This window comes from Cyanistes caeruleus, chromosome 5, assembly GCF_971803275.1.
Source record: "Cyanistes caeruleus chromosome 5, bCyaCae1.hap1.1, whole genome shotgun sequence".
Lineage (NCBI taxonomy): Eukaryota > Metazoa > Chordata > Aves > Passeriformes > Paridae > Cyanistes > Cyanistes caeruleus.
The window spans coordinates 50,389,556-50,407,698 of NC_141705.1; the positions used below are offsets into that span (position 1 = coordinate 50,389,556).

Genomic DNA, 18,143 nt, shown 5'->3' on the forward strand with positions numbered 1-18,143 from the left:
CTGGAAGAAGGAAACCTGCTTCATGTTCTATTTCTAGAATGGCCCATACAAAGAACATGCTTGTGAGCAACCATATGCTATGATATCCCAGTACAACTAATTCAATGCTCGCATCTTTTTAAAGTCAAAAATAAAAATAAATGGTGTTTATCAGCCTTGTTCTCTCACAAAGTTTGTTCACTGGCAACTACTTCAACACTACTCCTTGTTATTTCGGGTAATCAGTCTGAGCTTTAGAGCTTAATCTGTGACCACTGAATTTCACAAAGTGACTTTTCTGGACATGGAATGAGAATCTGTATGTAGCCTTGCAAGTGGGAGACTTTTAATCCAGCACATCCCAATGAATCTACATCAGTCTTAAAATAATTTTCCTGGTTTACCCTTGTCTGAACTAGCTACTGCTGTTGATCAGCAAACATGTTTAATATTTTTTTGAAACTAAAATAAACAAGGCAGTTCAATAAATAAAGCAATTTTATGCCATGGTGACATTGCAAATAAGCAAAGAAATCTAATTATGTGTGTAACTGTGAGAGAAGGTATGTCAACAGCCTTGACATGCTCGAATATATCATAAAGCAAGCCCTTCTAGACTTAGCACATCATGCAAATGCAGACATGAAGTATGAGACTGTAAATAATTGACTGAAGAACCTCATGACTTACACCAGGTCTCATCAGATCACCAGTTTTGCAGGTTAAACTCTTTTACTGATCACTGCATATCATTTATCATGTTTATTACTGGGTAACATTGACAATTCATATTTAATCTGTGACCAAGTATAACTACAAGAACATTACTACAACATTTATATCTTTTCCATCCCATTCTTGTTCAGCTGGTTATTTCCATCTAAATCCAATATCATGCACTTACTGAAATAGTGTTATTGTGTTTTCAGATCACGTCTTCTATTTGAAAACATACTTTTGGAAGTAAACCCTTTAGAAAATTTTGACAGGTTTCCTAGGATGGTGTCAGCAGCACCTGTGAGAAGCATACTCACATACTCTATTTCTTCACTTGTGCCATTAAAAGAAATATTGAATAGCACTCGAATCTGAAGAGATTCAACTGGGCTTCCACCCATTTTGACAGTGAAAGAATAACTCCTCTGGGAACAGTTTCCTGGCCAGTTCTACACAGGGACCTTAAAGCAGATTGAAAAAGATTAGAATTAACAAAAAATTTATAGTAGAGAGAAATCCCCTAGGGAATTTTAGAGGGTTTTATCTGATGCTTTTTCATGCACACAAGCCTTGTCAGCATCCCATAGCATAACAAAATAATTAGGATGCTTTTCATTCTTGCAAATATTGGGTGTTAACCTTCTCCCTCTTATATTCTAGGCAACTACAAAGAGTTGGGGGTTTGCCTTTTTCAAACTTCACAGGTGCAGGAGATACCATGGGATTGAGAAATACTGTTCTTTTTAAAGCTGCTATTATTCTCCCATGCACATATGACACAGATAAGGGCACAATAGTGTATGCTGGTATTTCTTGTTAGTTGTGCGATTTGCATATCCTTCTGGTAATGAAGAAACTGTAGCTTGCCTAATCAATGTAAGGGAGGCAAATCATTACTAATTCCAAAACATTGTCCCTCTCCACGATGGATTTAAGTATTTTTTGTTGACTTGAGTAATTTATTGAATTTGAAAATTGTTAAAAATATTTGTTACACTTCAAACAGAAAATGCTAATTTTGCACTGAACTTCAGTTTAGTTATTGACCTTTCATTTAATATTGGCTTTTCATTAGGATTTTAATTTATATATCTTCTCAGTGTGGAGACTTTTTCTTTCTTTTCATAAGGACATCTGAAACACTTGTCTTAAATTAACATGTGTTAAAATTTCACTATAAAAACAGAAATGCAAAACATATGTGCTTACTGGGATTCAAGGATTTCTTAGAGCTGGTCTTCCATGCAGGTTAAAAGGTGACAATACTGTAATAGAATAGTGAAGAAAAAGTTCATTGATAAATTACATAAATATTTGGCCTTAAGCATTCTTATGTAATGATGTCATCCTGATTATCCATGTTTGATCAGCTGAAGGCAACAAGATTACTAATTAATGCAGTCCTAAGCTTCTACATTAAGTTTCTAGCCCTGAATATCTGAGTAGGAAGTATACTAGCAGGTCTTCACTCAGTCTTTATTCAATGTTATTATTCATAATGTCATCCACATTTGGCACAGAAAGCAGATGGATAGATAACAGGAAATTTAGAAACCTGCTATGACTTGCTTTCTTTCACGGTGCCAGCTGGGTTTATTCAAAACAAGGGTCTTTCTAGGAGCAGGTTTATTTCTTCTTTTAAAGCTCTGTCATTTCTATACATTTGTGAAAAAACTAAACTGGTTCTTTACTATATATATTATATATGCAACATTAGCTCCCAAGTTTTCTTGGAAAAGGCAGTGAAAATAAAATATGTTGGAAGGATGATGTTTTTTGCCGAGATAATCAAGTGAATAAGTATGGTAAAATTTTGCCAGTTTATTAAAGTGAGGCTGGAGGGGGGGGTGCAGAAAGACAGGTTTTAGAAACAGTTTCTTTAGAAATAGTTTCTTTAGTTATAACATCAGGTAGCTGTATTTCTGAGGCAATAAAAAAAAAATCAATAATGGAACACATATTGCTCTTTCTTCCCTGTATGGATTCACACCCACATTTTTCTTTATGCGTCTATATAATTTTATTTGCATGAAATTTTAGTGGTAAAGAGGTGTAAATTTATAATTAGTTGCTTCCCAAAGAATATTACGCTTGTATTTCTTAGCAAAATAGGTACAAGGTTAGCAATTTAAAATGATAATAAAGACAGCAAAGAGGAAAAAACAGCACACAAAAGTTTATCAGTTTGATTGGCAAAGAAACCATGGCAGTTATGTAGTGGTAAAAAATCTTCAGAAGAGTCAAATAAATACAGAAAATAGTGATACAAGAGAACCACTCTGCTATTTAATGAAATGCATGGACATCAACCTCTAATGATGGGAATTTGAGCTGAAAAACGTAATGAGTATTTGGTTAAATTTTAGTTTTTACCTCAGATACAATTACTTTTGTTTCCTTGTCATAGGTAGACCTTTAATATGACGAGGTCATGTCTTCTCAAAATATTTAGCAAAGCTGTGTGGTTGTATTTTCCCTTTTGGGGAACAGGTGCAGACATTAAAACTGCTTCTCTGACAACCCCAACAGCCTCCTTAAAGCCCAACAGTGGCACCACTCCACACTGCCTCTTTACAGGACACAAGGTTCTTGTAAGTCTTGTGACTGGACAGGTGAGACCAGCACTGCTCTCAAGGTTTTATTCCCATCTTCACAGCAAATGTTCTACAATACTTCACAAAATTGCCTAACCTTCCTCTACTCCTGCTTTTGCCACCATGAAAAGCCGGGTGGGAAGGGAAATAGTAGCTACTTTTCCTGATAAAATAGTTAGAATGTTACACATGAGAAGTATCATATGCAGAGTAAGTAACTGCAATAAAGAAAGAATTACTATGAAGTTTTAAGCACTTGAAGTGCTGTGGGAAAATTTTGCCCCTGATTTTTAGATGCTATTCATACTTGGATGGTTACTCTTTGGTTCATCATAAAGAGTTTTCTCATGTGTACAAATTTAAAGGACTGCTTTATAGATCATAAAAATATGTACTCAATTACTTCAAATAACACTTGGGGAACTGCATGTAAATGGTGCATAAATTGCCCAATGAATCACGACAAAGTCTCTTTCAAAATCAGGAATCAGGGGGTAACCAGCATCAACAAACACATACACACTGTTGAAAAGAGGAAGCTTATTGCTGCAGAGTAGTTTTCATCTGTGCTGTAAATAAAACTGGGGCTTTAAACAAAGCCACTTCAAACATGCATCTGCAGCAATTCTATTATTAAAGCTGGTGGTGGCTCAGGGACAATCAATGCACTTTGCTTCAATACTGTTTTGATTTGCAATACAGTACAGATTGTACAGTGCAGAGGTTTATGAAACAGCTCATTCTCCACTATAGTTGTTCCCAACAAGCTTACTTAAGCCCTATATATCATCAGCTCTAAATCAAAGGTTTGATGTCGCCGGGCTCTGGTAAACTGACTCCATGAAGCTGTAATACTCCTCTTGCCCTCTGCCAAGATGTGTATTATCATCATCATCAAGGCCTCTGAAGTGCTTCTAAAATGCATTTGTAGAATGTGCTATATTATTACAATGCTTTTAAAAATCCCCTGTCCATTGATTTGGGGCTTATTGGATTTTGTCTTTTTCATTTTTACTTTTTGATCCAAAAAATGTTGGATACAAACCCTACTGAAATTCAGTGCAGATATTTTTTTGGTTTATTTCAGCCACACATTCACAATTTCAGGCTCAATAATGTACAAATACAGCATGACTTTCTGGAGCATTTACATACCAAAGCCAATTTTAAAACTTGTGCTGATTTATATGGAATACACTAAGACCTTATACCTCAAATCTGGTTCCCACAACCTGACTAGTACAGAAGAAAGAGAAATACAAGTGCCTTGGCTGCTTCTTACTTCAGCTTAACTACATTACTCTATCAGGGCACATGTGAAATGTGCACTGGTAGACTAATGTAGTTAATGTGCACTCCCTGTTGATGCAGAGAGCTAGATGCTGGTGCTGGTGGAGGGGCTGGTGAGTATCCGTGTGGTTTGGCCCTCACCTCCTTCACCCACACATGCCATGGGCATGGGGACATGCTGTGGGCAAAGGGAGAGCTAGTCCCCATCTCAGGCATCATACCACTTCTCTGAAGCTGTGAACTGCAGATGAGGAGGCCCTAATTGCTCATAATGTTCTTCCTACTCTACCTTCATCAAGCACCCTCTACATGTGGAGAACAAAATACTTCTCAAATACTCAGTAGTATTCCAGGCTCCCCTGAGTGAAATTAGTGGAAGAGTCACACAAGATTTAAATGATTGTCCTTAGTCACTAAGGTATTCGATGGCTGTGCAAGGGGAACAGATTTTATGACATGCTTATAGGTTAATTTGTTGATACTTCAGTCTGGAGACCAAAGTACAGGAGAGATCTACACTGTTTTGAGACAGGGGCTATTGATTTTATGTTCACTCTTGCATTATGAGACTGCATCAGGAGCAAGGAAATGAGCATCTCAATGTGAAGAAGAAATACAATTCAGTCAGTACAGAATGATAAAAATATCAGTTCTGTCATTCAACATCATTTTAAACCACACCAATCACTCTTCATAGAGGAGAGGTCCACAAATACAGTTTTGACTTCTTGACTGTTTATGATTGATAATTGCTTCTGAAGGCAAATGAGTCCACAAATGTGTATTTCATTGTGTACTTTAAATTATCAGTCTCCAGTTTACAAAGTGTATCTGATTGGAACTATGGCTTCTAATAATGCAGTTAAAAATAATTCATATCAAGTTGGGGAGGAAAATAATTTTTCTCCCTAAGTAATTTCTCAACTTTTACATCAATAGTATCTCAATACCTTGCACTGGAAAATAGATGGATATGCACTATGCCAATTATGGCAGAAAATAGTGCTTTATATCACATTTTCTGGTCTTCCTTGTGCACTTTTTATGTGGAAGAAGTCCTTCATAAGCAAAAGCAAAGACAATTTATTTTCCTCCCTTAAACAGCTACTTTTATCTCTACAAGTGCCTTTCATGAAGTCTATTTAAAACAAGAGTGAGTAAGCATCTTGGGTACTGTTCACATCACACTGCTCAGGACTTCCTGAAGATAACTAGTACTGTCTTTCTCTCAACACCACTTTGTGTTCAGCTGCTGTCTAGCTTTTACACAGACAGTTCATTGCTTAGGACAAACACTCATATAGCATTTTTTGTGATGCAAAAGGCTTTGATTTTGTGAATAGCATCATAAATACTGGTAGAAGAGCAGTTGTAGAAGAAGCAGAAATAAGAATCGTACCAGTTCTATCTCATGTGAACATACTATAATCTCCCCTTTAAAATAGGACCGGTAAACAATGAGTTTTCTTGGCTACTTCACATATAACACAGTACAGAGAATTCAAACACACTGGTAACTCTATCATCAGTTAAACAAGGCCAAATTCTGTTCTTCCATTCAGTTTAGAACACTGCATTTCATTCTGTGACATTTTCATTGATTTAAGTATGCCATGTGTGAAATCTAGCTAATGCAAATCTCATCCACAAAACTTTAGACCTCATAAGGGATAAGACATGGCTTTTAGGGTCAGGGTTTAAGTAGATGACCTCTGTAAAACCTCTGCTGGGGTGAATTTAACCCTGAAAGTAATCTTTTGTAACAGCTTCAAGAAAAAGGGTCTTTTTTATATCCTTTGATCTCTATCTATGACATATTAATTTAACCAGTTATGTTTATACAAAAAAAAGATTTTTTACTTCCAAGACAACTATTTTCTTCTACATCTGGTGCCATTGCCTGACTACCGGCCAGTAGCTTTACAGTCCAGACTCTCTTTCTCAATCCTCATATGTACCAACAAAACACTGTGGTGTTACTGTACACCTTCCATGGAGAAAGTCTTGCTTTCCTGAGATTTGGAAGCTTAAAGTGCTCCTCTGGTTAAAGTAGACAGCAGTGCTATCTTTATCTAGCTGTTGGATGCTTCATTCTATTGCCTGAGTCACTGGCAATATCGCTTGAGGCTAGACAGGTATATTACTCTTTAGAAACAGATGGTGTTGCACACAGGAGATTTGAGAAACACATTCTTAAAGCAGCAACAGATCTCTCTAAAATGAGCTGTCCAATTTATTATGGTTTATATAAAAATTCTGCCATTACCTTCTATTACCACCTCCCACTCTCCATTAGAAGTACAGTATTTGGAAACAGACATCAAAAGAAAGGAGTTTTATTTTCTGGGAAGCAACATCAACAGAAAAGAGCAATAATTTTTTTGTGTTTGCAGCAGGTATTTTAGCAGAGTCAAATTTGAAAAATCAGTGTTGAAGAGAAATATTAAATAATGATATTTTTGCCACTACATCCCAAAACACATTGTTTTATAAAGAAAAGGCAGTAGTTTGATATAATTTTTTTTAATTAGCAGCTTGGAGGTGGGGCCAGAGGGAAGAAGTACAGAAAATCAGTATTGTTGCAAACATTTTCTGATTATTATCTTGTTGTTTCATCATCCAGCTGTCTACCTGCACTTTTGTCATGGAATAAATGAACATCCAGTTATCTATCTACACTTTTCTCATTTATTAAAGATATATCACTATTTCTTTCCAACCCTATCTATTCAAAAATAAATAAATGAGCATATGTCATTATTCCCTAGCACAGCATTTGGTATTTCAATCACAACATTTCTAATGCCAGTTCTGAAGTGTGAAATAAGCATCACATGGTCAAAACTGCTCTTTAGTTTTCTAAGAATAACAAAACTTCAAAAGAACCCCAACATCTGGGAGGCACAAGAGACAGCAAAGAAAACTACTATTCTTATACACTTGAATTTCAGTTTTCACTTTGGATTTGTGGCTTCTAGATTTGGACACTTATATTTGGTGACAACTTCAGAGAGGAAAAAAATATTCTCCTGCTTAGAACAGTTTATGATTTTGCCAACATTAATTCCAGTTAGGGACTAAATATTTGTTGGCATTTTATTTTTCTATTTATATTTTCTAAGAACTTATATTTTACTGCATTGACTGTCCTTATAAAGGATGAAAGAGGGAAAGACCAAATATATAACAGCATACAATGGTTTGTTCCTCACTGCTGGTCAAACAGAATTCAAACAAGTAACGGCAATGTATACAATTGCTATGAAAATGGAAGGGATGACAGCATTTAATCACCTAGATAGCCACAGCAGGTGACATACCTCAGTAATTTTCTTGGAGATCTAGGGGGAAGAAAACCACCAATGCAGTCAGAGCTTTTATTTTCAACTAGCTAAGGATATACTTGCCTGCTTATGGCTTTACCAGAACCTACTGGGTACTATCTGTTCTTCAGGGAAGAAAATATAAACAGCATTAAGAACTGCAGTAAGAACAGACTGACTCATCTTTTCCTTTACAAAGTGGTGTGACATCACTCCCCCAGCTGCTCAGCGTGGGGGAGGTCAGTTGGTGATAATCCTTGCCAAGTATGTCCAACAAGCACAGATGAGGAGTGGAGCTTTCACATCATAATAATCTTCTTCCCTCTGAGCTTGTGGATTCTCTTTTGGATGAACACAGCATGGTCCAGGGCTCCACATAATTTCAGGGGATATGTCTAGCCAGGAGGAAATGGAGCCAGGCAGAAGCCACTCTCAGAGGCATTGTTCCATGGCAAGCTAGTCAATAATCCACCATAAAATCCATTGATGTAAATGCTGATTGGAGATGCACTACCTTTAGCTTCTTGGCTTTGTTAACATCAATATGTGTGGTCATTGTGGGCAAGCACACCGAGGGAGTAAACAATTTAAACTGGGCCACTAATGCTCACAACTGATTTTTTTTTCAGCAGGGAAAGAAGCCAGATCACAGCATGAACTGTCCAGAACTCTCTGATTTTGTATTGAAATTTGAAAGGAGGTGATGAAGACTTGCAGATTCTTAAGTCACAAAGGCATATGGACATGCTTTGTGTCTCCTGGCCACATTCAAGAATTTGCAGCAAGTTTCTTTCTCCCATGCTGTTAACAGGAAAGTGGTCAGATGTGCCTTGATGCACAAAAGGGTAACAATCATAGTACTGTTAGATAATACATTACTTGTAGTGCAAGCATTTAGAAAACTGGAGACTAATTTTATCAAGGTGTTGCAAGAAGGAACAATAACTGCATGGACATAGATTTTTTTTTTAAAGAGCTTGATTAAGTCTCTGGCATGGAAACACCCTATATAGGAAAATCATTACAGATGCTTGTTCAAATTCCATTCAAATTCCATTCAATTACAGAAAAGTACTTTCCATTGATTCTAATGGTCTTCATATCAAAATCTTAAAATAGATTGTTGGGGTTTTTTTTATTTTTTAATGCAGTTGAACTCATTCACTAGCCACTCATACTTCTCAATAGCTATCTAAGTCTAAGCTATGTTTATTGGGAAGTGTCCATGTTCAGACTAAGTACAGAGCAAAGAGTAGCATTAGGAAGACACAGTCAGAACAAAAAAGGAATAAGCTGTAAGTACACTTCATTTAAAATGTACAGTGTCTGAGGGCCACTTGACTGCGTTGTTCCCATTCAGCTAGGGGACAATCAAATAGGTACATATTGTCAGCAGAGGAAAAACAATTCATAATGAACTAATAATATTCTGATGAATTTTAGACTGCCTCTACTGTTCAATAATAGTCTGAACAAACAAGCAGAAAATAAAATCCTCTGTGGAAGCCACTAGTCAACTAAGGCAGTCTAGAGAGTGGCAAAATCTATAAGAATGTTCTCCAAGAGTTTTTGATTACTCAAGAGGTATTTCATGCCTTACAGAGGATTTAAAAACCTTTCAGTATAGGAAGTGAACAGTAAACACATAACTATAAATATGGGGGGGGGTGGTCCTATTTTTTTTAGAATAGCAAAAAACCCTCAACTTTCTATTGTGGGAAGCTGGCATTTTAACAGAGCATCCATAAAAACCAGTGGTACTTTTATATCCAGGTAGAAATTTACCCAGTGCATCTGAAAATACTAAGGCAGAATAATACTACTCAGTAAACTATTCTCTTTACACTGAGCAGCACCTTGCTCCATGAAATTTTCCTACTAAAATTAGTCTCGTGTCCTGCATATAAAAAACAGATGCTGAAGTGAATCAGTCATCAGATCTTGTAGTCCACATTGACAAAAGACTGGACAATAAATGTTTCATTCAGGAAGGCCTAAATAATCACTGCTGTTTATCTTGCTCTGTAGAAATTTGTACTTGACACTCCATGGGAAACTTATAAAAAAAACACAAATCAAGGCCATAGGCCTCACAAACAAGACTTAAGATTCTTGAAATAGCATGGGAGTTGTTATAGTAAATTTTAAAATGATCCTAGGACAAGACTGGGACTCATAATACAATCAAAAATAACAATGGCACTAGCTAAAATCCCTGCCAAGTTCTCTTGACAGAGAAAAATTCAACTTGACCTCAAATGTAAACTTAATCTAAACACATAGGCAAGACTATGATATTTTTCCCTGGGATAAGCATGGAAAAGAGTCTGATTCCATGTAATGAGAAGAATTTTAATATATACAAGACAGAACCAACAGCACAGGTACACAGAAAACAGAACCACGGTCGTGCAAATGGATCGATCATTTCAATTAAAACAAGCTGTGCTCACAGTCATGGAAGAAAATGTTGTTCTATTTTAATTGTACCATAAACTGCACAGGGGAGAAATCCTCCCATGGAGAGAAACAGGGAAATAAACAGGTGGTGACCATGTAGGCAGTATTGTAAATAACTTCTTTAACTCCATGCTAGTGAACTTCTCTCTCTCCCAGTTTTCAATTTTAATACCTGCTTTTAACTAGGTCATTTTGGACTAGGACTATTGCACTAGGTCAATAAATGGTCAGAGCCTCTCTGCAGCAGCAGTAAAGCAAAAGCTTCCCTCTCCCTAGCTTCACAGCAGACATTCTGTAAATATATTCTATCCTGACGTTCCTCCCATCCTTCTTCAGCTTTACTCCCTCAGACTGTCAGCTTCACTCAAGCCCATTCTGGATTTAGGTGTCTCATTGTTCCTTTGAATAAAATATTTGGAGCAACCTTATGAGTTGGCTGACTAAGAAGACCAAGAGGAAATGAATTTTACTTTTCATGGAGTCAAGCCAAGGTAACATCACCAAAAGTGAATAGAAGGAAATTGATAATTCTGGAAGAGTCTTCAGGCCCAACTGTCTTCCACATAATAACTATAGCTCTGATTTCAGAACACAAGGTCTTCTAGCATTTTTCCTTTTGTTCTAAAAGGATAAAAATCAATAGTGTTTGTTGCCCTGAAAATTAAAATCTTCTGATAATGTTTGCATAGTTTTAGTTACTTTTCCATGAAAGTTCTATAAACATAAGTTGCTTACCACATTACTTCTAAGAAACGTCTTTTGATGGACGTTTCGCGTGACCAGCGTGCTTGGGAAGGTGGTAACTTAATTATCCAATCCCTGGTCATTGTTGAGAATCTATAAATACTGGAGTCAGAGAATAAAGGTGCTGCTTTTCTGTTCTGACACCAAGAAGCATTTGTGTGAATCATTTTGTGTCCTTCAGTGACAGGTATTAGCTTCCTCCTAGCAACCAACAAGCTTCTGAACTGAGTTCATGAGGCTCATAAGTCTATTGGCATGTTAGGGAAACATGAAGGGTGCCAAGTTTCTTTCCAGTTTATTTCTTGTTCTACCACTCCCAAGTCCCTTCTCCCTGTTGAGTCATACATCTGAGCCAAAGATTTGAGATTACCTCTGAGTCAAAGATATTTTGAGCCAAAAATATCAGTGTGGAATATGAGTCTTATGCTGTTCAGCAAAGATTTTTGTCTAATTCTCAGAGATGTGCACTCCATAAATACTTCTCTGTATACAGTCTCCTCTGTTATATCCAGAATCATATTGAATTCATCTCTACCTGAGAGGGTGTTACTACTAACAGGTGAAAGCATTTCATAAGAGACACTTTGTCCTGGAAATGTCACAGTATGCTTTTTGTCTATTTGTTTTAATTATCATTGTTCTGGCAAAAACCTGAAAGCAGCTGCACTGAAACACACTAAATTTTGCATGTTTCATAAACACATGTTTTAAAACAACATCCAGTGATACAACTGAAATTCTTACCTATTGTACAAGTCAAAAGCTCTCATCCAATGCTCAGTGGAATACTTTTCGCTTTGTTCCATCTGATGGAAGTTATCTCTTTCCCAGAAATTTTTAGTCTGAAGATTCATCCATTTGACTCCTTTCCAAAATTTCTCAGGCTATGTGATAAAACTTCCCCATGCCATACATTGAATCTCTGTGACAGGATGAATTGCTTTGCTTAGGCTGATGCAACCACAGATTTTAAAAACTTTAAGACACTGTTAAAACCTCTTGGAAGCCTCTGCTTTATCTCTTTCTTCAAAACTCTGCAGTGTCATTCTTCAAAGACTGATAAAAAGGCTTTTCTTTTGTGAAACTATGATATAAAACTTCAGTATAGTCATTGTTCAATAAGGTAAGAGGGAGCCAAGCTCTATTCAATTGCTGTGACCCTTCCTGTAGGTTATATTCTCCATCTACTGTGACAATCAAATACACAGTTTCATAAATACAAAGTTTCTTTAAGTCCCACTGTCTCCAGTCTTGGAAATATTTTTTCCAGAGTGGACAGATGTTCAACCTTACCTCTGCCTCTTCTGGGAACATTGTCAATTCTCTCTACGACAGTGTTGAAAGATAACCTTCAACAGATTTTCCATTGCTCTCTAGGAATATCCAGGTGGTGACAACATTTCATAGGGCAAGACATTACATTTCGAGAAGTCCTTTCTTTTAAATGCCTTCCTGTCTCCCTCCAGTCTCATTTGCTGACAGTTTACAACTTGCTGCACTTAATTTTGACCATACAGTGGGGATGAGATTAATCATAGGTACCATAGATATTTTTGTCTGATTTAACTAAAGGCTATAAAAGCAAAGCTTATTCAGGAAATTACACTGGTGATGCAGTACCCTCAACCCTTGGGCTTTATTCAGGAAGCACAGATCACACTCCTGATCTCAAGGGTTTCACTAGACTTCATCCTGGACACAGCAAGCTTGGTCAGCTGCCCTTGACTCAGACCTGCAGCTTCTCGTGAAGTTTCTTAGTAGAGAGGCTGGAGTATAAGAGCCATGTCTGGAGCACAGCAGCTTGTGCAGAATAATAGGAAATACTTATTTCATACATATGTGTGTGTGTGTGTATGTATATCTAATATAAAAGACATATATACAGTTCATAAATGTTTATAAAAGATCTGCTTTATTTTAACTTGGGGTTTTTTAGTGTTTTGGGGACTCACATCCTGGATTTTGGGTGGAATTTGGTAAGTGCCTTTGTTTATTCTGGACAACTTTGAGTGTACAAACAAGCACAAAATAAGTTCCTTTATTTCAGAAGTACCTTTCCTGAGCTTGATTGCTTTCAGATGGCTTTGTGTTCCCTGGATTGATTCTACATGCAAGTCTTGTAAGTTATTCACTGTTGCTTCCACTTGAGTTGCTAATCCTGTTGCTTTGGGGAAGATTAAGTCTTTTTCTGTCAGCAATAATCTCTAAATATTCCTATCACAACACCAAAAGCAAATCAACCCTCTACTTTCAAACATCCAAGCAGGCAAGCAAGTTACATCCCATTAGTCTGACTGGTCATCTCCTCTGTAGCAAAAGAATCCTGTTCTAATCCTGCCTTCTCTTTTCACCAAACCTCATCATCTGCATCAGATATTCCTATATCTTCTTGGTCTTTTTTGCACTTACAGTTTTCCAGTCATCACTATTTTATAAAACATAATATGAAGGAATTGTTCAGTTAGTGTTTTCCTTCCTTTTGACAGCTTTATGTGGAAATTCCTTTATGTTTGACCAGTTAAAGCTCATGCACAGTGAACAAATGTACTATACAATTATTACTGTAATGTTTCTGCACCTCGCCTTCAACAAAATAATGTGTTTTAAAAATAGTTGCATTCAGAACAGTAAGGGTGGCATGCTGTACAGACACGCAGAGAGAAGCAGAGTGCTTCTTTTTACAAGCTGCACATCTCCTTTTTCAGCTCTAGGTTAAAATAAAACCCTCTAACATTGAAAGCACATAGGTCTTTGTGCTCAGCCATTCCATTACAGTGAATGCATTCTACTTCCCAAAATTCCCCTTTCAGATGCAAAAGGAAATTCCACCTTTTCCTTTGTTTGTTGTTCTGAACTTCAGCTCTTTGTAAACCTTATCCCGCAAGCAGCTGTGTTTAATTCCTAGAGTGACTCATAAACATACAAAGCTAGCTAGTAGTTCTAGGGTCCTCTGGGGAGGACACTAATAATGCTGCATAAACTATTATCAGATTAGCATTTTCCAGTGACATGACTGCTTTTCCTCCACCCTCCTTGGATATGCAATTTATGCAGCAGATGACATAATGATCTTTGACATCTCACACAGCGTATGCCGTATGCATATGACAATGGGATAGAACTGGTTGGAAAGCTAAGACCTCTTACTTCCTTAGCACTGCATCTGCTCACTCTAATCATTATGGACATTTGCATGCTGTTCCTATTTTCTTTTAATAGGGGATATAAAGAGAAGGAAATAAGTAATAACTTACTATATGTAGTTTATTTTTAGCTAAGTGACACCTGCCACTGAATGAGACCTCTATTCCGATATTTACAGATTCAATTTTTCCATACCTATATCCTATATACCTATAATATATATATATATAATATAATATATATATATAATATATACCTATAAGATGTGACATATCAAGTCATATCTTTCATTCGCTGTTGACACTTAGCCATCGATGTTTTTTCAACACTGAAAAAAAATAATACTAAACTATATATGCTTCAAAAATACCTCTCTGTCTTCTCATAAATGTGCACTTCCAAGTGACAAGCAGTGCACAGAACCAGGAGCTGTGCTTCTGATCTGCACAGACAATACCTGACTTCCAAAGCCAAGCCTCAGAATGGCTGTGCAGGAAAGCACGAGGCTATTCTAAAACCCCACCAGAAGAAGCAGGCTGCCTGGAACAATTTTTCTCCCTTCCAGTACAAGGGATCCAAAAATATTTGCTAAAGACCTGCACACGTACCAGTGCTTTAGGGAATGATCATCTTCCTAATGAAGTCCCTATCCATAGAAGGATACTGTTAAATGCCTTCCATGTCAGTTGTCATTAGTGTGCTACTCAGAAACGTGCACACAGAGATTTGTTCAATAAGCTGCAGTCACCACACAGCTTCAGACATCTCACTTTCGTTCTGCTCAGTAATTCATCAATCCTAATATGACTGTAATAACCACAATATTCCAAACTTTAGAGTGCTGCCAATGTCTACAGTTTTAAAAATAGAAATTGCCAAAATGTTTCCTCTCCTCATAATAAGTGAGGACTTTTCCTATAAAATCACCCTGGCCTGGGACCAAAACTGGGCAATAATCAGCACTGGAATAGTGACAAGTTTGAATCCCATTATTTCATGAGACAGCTAGGCTAGAAACAAATGGTATCTGCAAGACATAACAATGAATCTCATCTTCCAGCAACACACAGAACCAGCTTCTTGATCTGAAACAGAAACTGAAAAATCACAAGCTGGTCGCTTTCTCGCATATAATAATACAAATACAAATAATACATATGTTTTAAAATCCTACATGCCCTGTACCTTTCTATCTCTCCCTGCTGCTTTGAAAGCTGAGATTTTTGTAATAAATTCAATATAATTTAATAATAGGTAAGGAAAAGGTGCCTCCTTAAACATCCAGAAAGATTTAACCTACAATCCCTCTTCCACACCTAAAGCAGAATACACAAGAAGATACACAGAATTGCATTCTACTTTTGTCCTATAGCACCCAAAACTGAATAATGATAGCCCAAGTCATACTCATGGATTTTTGACATTACACAAAAAGTCTGTAAGAGCTTGTGGGGCAAAATTACAGTTCTCTGAATGGTAGCCTTCAAAAGAAAATACTGGTTAGGTCCTCTGTACTTCAGGACGGCCTTTGATGGAGAAACAATTATTTTGCCTCTCAAAGGTATTATTTAAAATACAGATAGGTATTTCATTTTATGAAACTGGATTAGATTAAGTATCTTTCAAATATAGAATAAATGAGAGCCCAAATGAGTCAATGGTGTTATTGTTTTTGTTACTATCAATTTTTAAGGGACACGAGTTTCAATGTAGAAGAATAAGAATACATTGCTATGAAAAACTGTTTAATATTTCATAGAGATCCACAAAGTAAGCAATCATCTTGAGCAAACAAATAAATACCTCTAAGTGGTAGAAGATGCAAATCAGATATTTAAGCTTTTAGGCATTCTGTTTACCTGCAAAGCAAAACTGAAATTTACAGTAGAAATCTGTAAAAGCAGAAAGCTGTGTTTGCTTTAGGTATTGGGATGTGGCAAGTCCTGCTCTTTCTGCAAAAGATGTTATTTTAAAGGACTGTAGGTCATTGGTGCTACAAGAATAACAGAGAAAATAGAATGAGAACCTTTGCAGTCACTGATGAATAAAAGAATGGTGCACATTTTATTTTTTATTACGTTTGACATTTCTGAGACTTGTTGTAATTTCTGAACTGCCTATTACAGAGAGTGGTAGAAGATCAGACTTCACTGTGTTACACTATGGAGCTGCAGAAAAATAAAAAAAAGAGAAACTGGAATGACCTGGCAGAAGTTTAAAGGTTGAAACTGTGTCCTAGATCTTGCTGTCAAACAAAACACAAGCTGTGTGTACATACTACAGAAGTTCTGCACATAGTGAAAGAAATGCTCTATCTCCCTCATTCTTTTGCTGTGCTGCAACATATAATATTGAAGTGGAAATAGCACATGACCTGAACTTGTTCCCAGCATGTTTAATGGTACAGCTAGTCCCGAGAGTCCACATTTGCCTGGGACTCCAAAGTAGGACACTGCTAACATAGACAGTTAGGGTCAGTCCCTTTCCTATTACAGCTTGCTCAGGATGAAAGTAGAAAAGTTGGCTTTTGGTTGACAAATCACATATTTAAAACCACCATAGATGCTGCAGGTAAACTAGGCACTGTTTAATCTTCTCATTTTTAGAGACAGACCTAGCTATAGTGGTTCCTTAATGCCAGTACATCAGAGAAAGGTAAGCTGGATTACCTTTTTCACCCTTCAGCAGAACTGTGGTCATTACAATGCTTAATTCTTATATCCTTCCTGAGTATACATGAAATTTATTCTGAACCTAAATCCCCCTTGATGTAACTGCTCCATGTTATGGATGCAACACTTGGTCAGAACGCAAGTAGAGCTTGTTTTGGAATAGTCAGTGCTCAAGGATTAATTTGTCAGAAACAAATAAACAGTAAGTGTTACAGGTGCAAGTGTAAGCTGTAAATCAGAGCTCTCATCCAGTCTGTTAAACCATATTTAGTGATGCTCACATCTCATTTCAAGCATGCAAGACTGCATTTCTAGCAACCTCTGACTTGAGCACAGCTTTTCTAAAGAAAGAAAAATTAAAAGCTTTACCACCCATCTACCCATTGTGCTTGGATCAAGATTACATTGAGGCAGCTGTGCTTCCAGGGACTGTTCTAAACTGGCCATTTGGGCCAGTTTTCTACTTGTCTGGTGTCACTAGAGCAACTAAAAGGAGTCAGATGCATGACTGGGATCTAAGCCCCAGAATAACAAATCCTCCTTGGTCCATGACAGCCAATTTTCTTAGGCAATTTCCTCTGGTATGATTTCTTTCTTCTTTTTCAGTTTGTTTTAAGAGTGCCAAAGCAACGATGTCAATTTATTATAAGCCCTTCAGAAAACAGAGTCAGGATTATGAGGAACAGTTGAATGACTAGCAGTAGAGCCAAGTTTGTCTTGTCTGTCTCTACAACATTTCAGGAATACTTTTTTCCCCCTGGTGTTAAATGCTGAAACAATCCAAGCACTTCACATATGGCAGTATTGCCTTAAATCCTCCCTTCTGTTTAGTCAGCTTCCATGTGTACCACTAGACCACTGTTTATACACTATCAACCATAAAGGGAAGAATCTCTTAAAAGCTGCTGTTTCTTGGTTCCCTTCATGCTGATTCTAAAGCTTCCTTCCTTCATTGTAGTTGTCATTCTGACAAAAGAGAATCAATATGTTCTTTATAGCAACATAAATCAGGAATAGGTTCATTGCTTTGAGTGAAGTGATTGCTCACACTTCTCTGTATGTGTGTGAAAAAGAAAGAATACTCCCATGTTCCAGCAGTCCATTAAACCATAATTCAGTGTCTTTTCAGAGATCAGGACACATTGGCATTCAGTAAAAGGTTAAACAGGAGAAAAACATACTTGAGTGCTCCTCCTTGGCTCTGGAGGATTTGGTCCTGC

The 18,143-nt window shown here is 37.0% G+C and overlaps 1 long non-coding RNA gene across 4 annotated transcripts in view; it reads right to left on the reverse strand.

Moving 5' to 3' along the window:
- The window catches only part of LOC111929425 (uncharacterized), a 319,169-nt gene that overhangs the window by 222,891 nt on the left and 78,135 nt on the right, over positions 1 to 18,143 (reverse strand). For 3 of the 4 annotated variants that reach the window (XR_002864703.2, XR_015286713.1, XR_015286714.1), the window contains 2 exons: positions 1,906 to 1,961; positions 1,014 to 1,157 (listed from right to left, as the gene is read on the reverse strand). The exons of the other annotated variant lie outside the window; for it this stretch is intronic. This is a non-coding gene — a long non-coding RNA (uncharacterized LOC111929425). The remainder of the gene's footprint in view (positions 1 to 1,013; positions 1,158 to 1,905; positions 1,962 to 18,143) is intronic. 4 annotated transcript variants of the gene reach the window in all.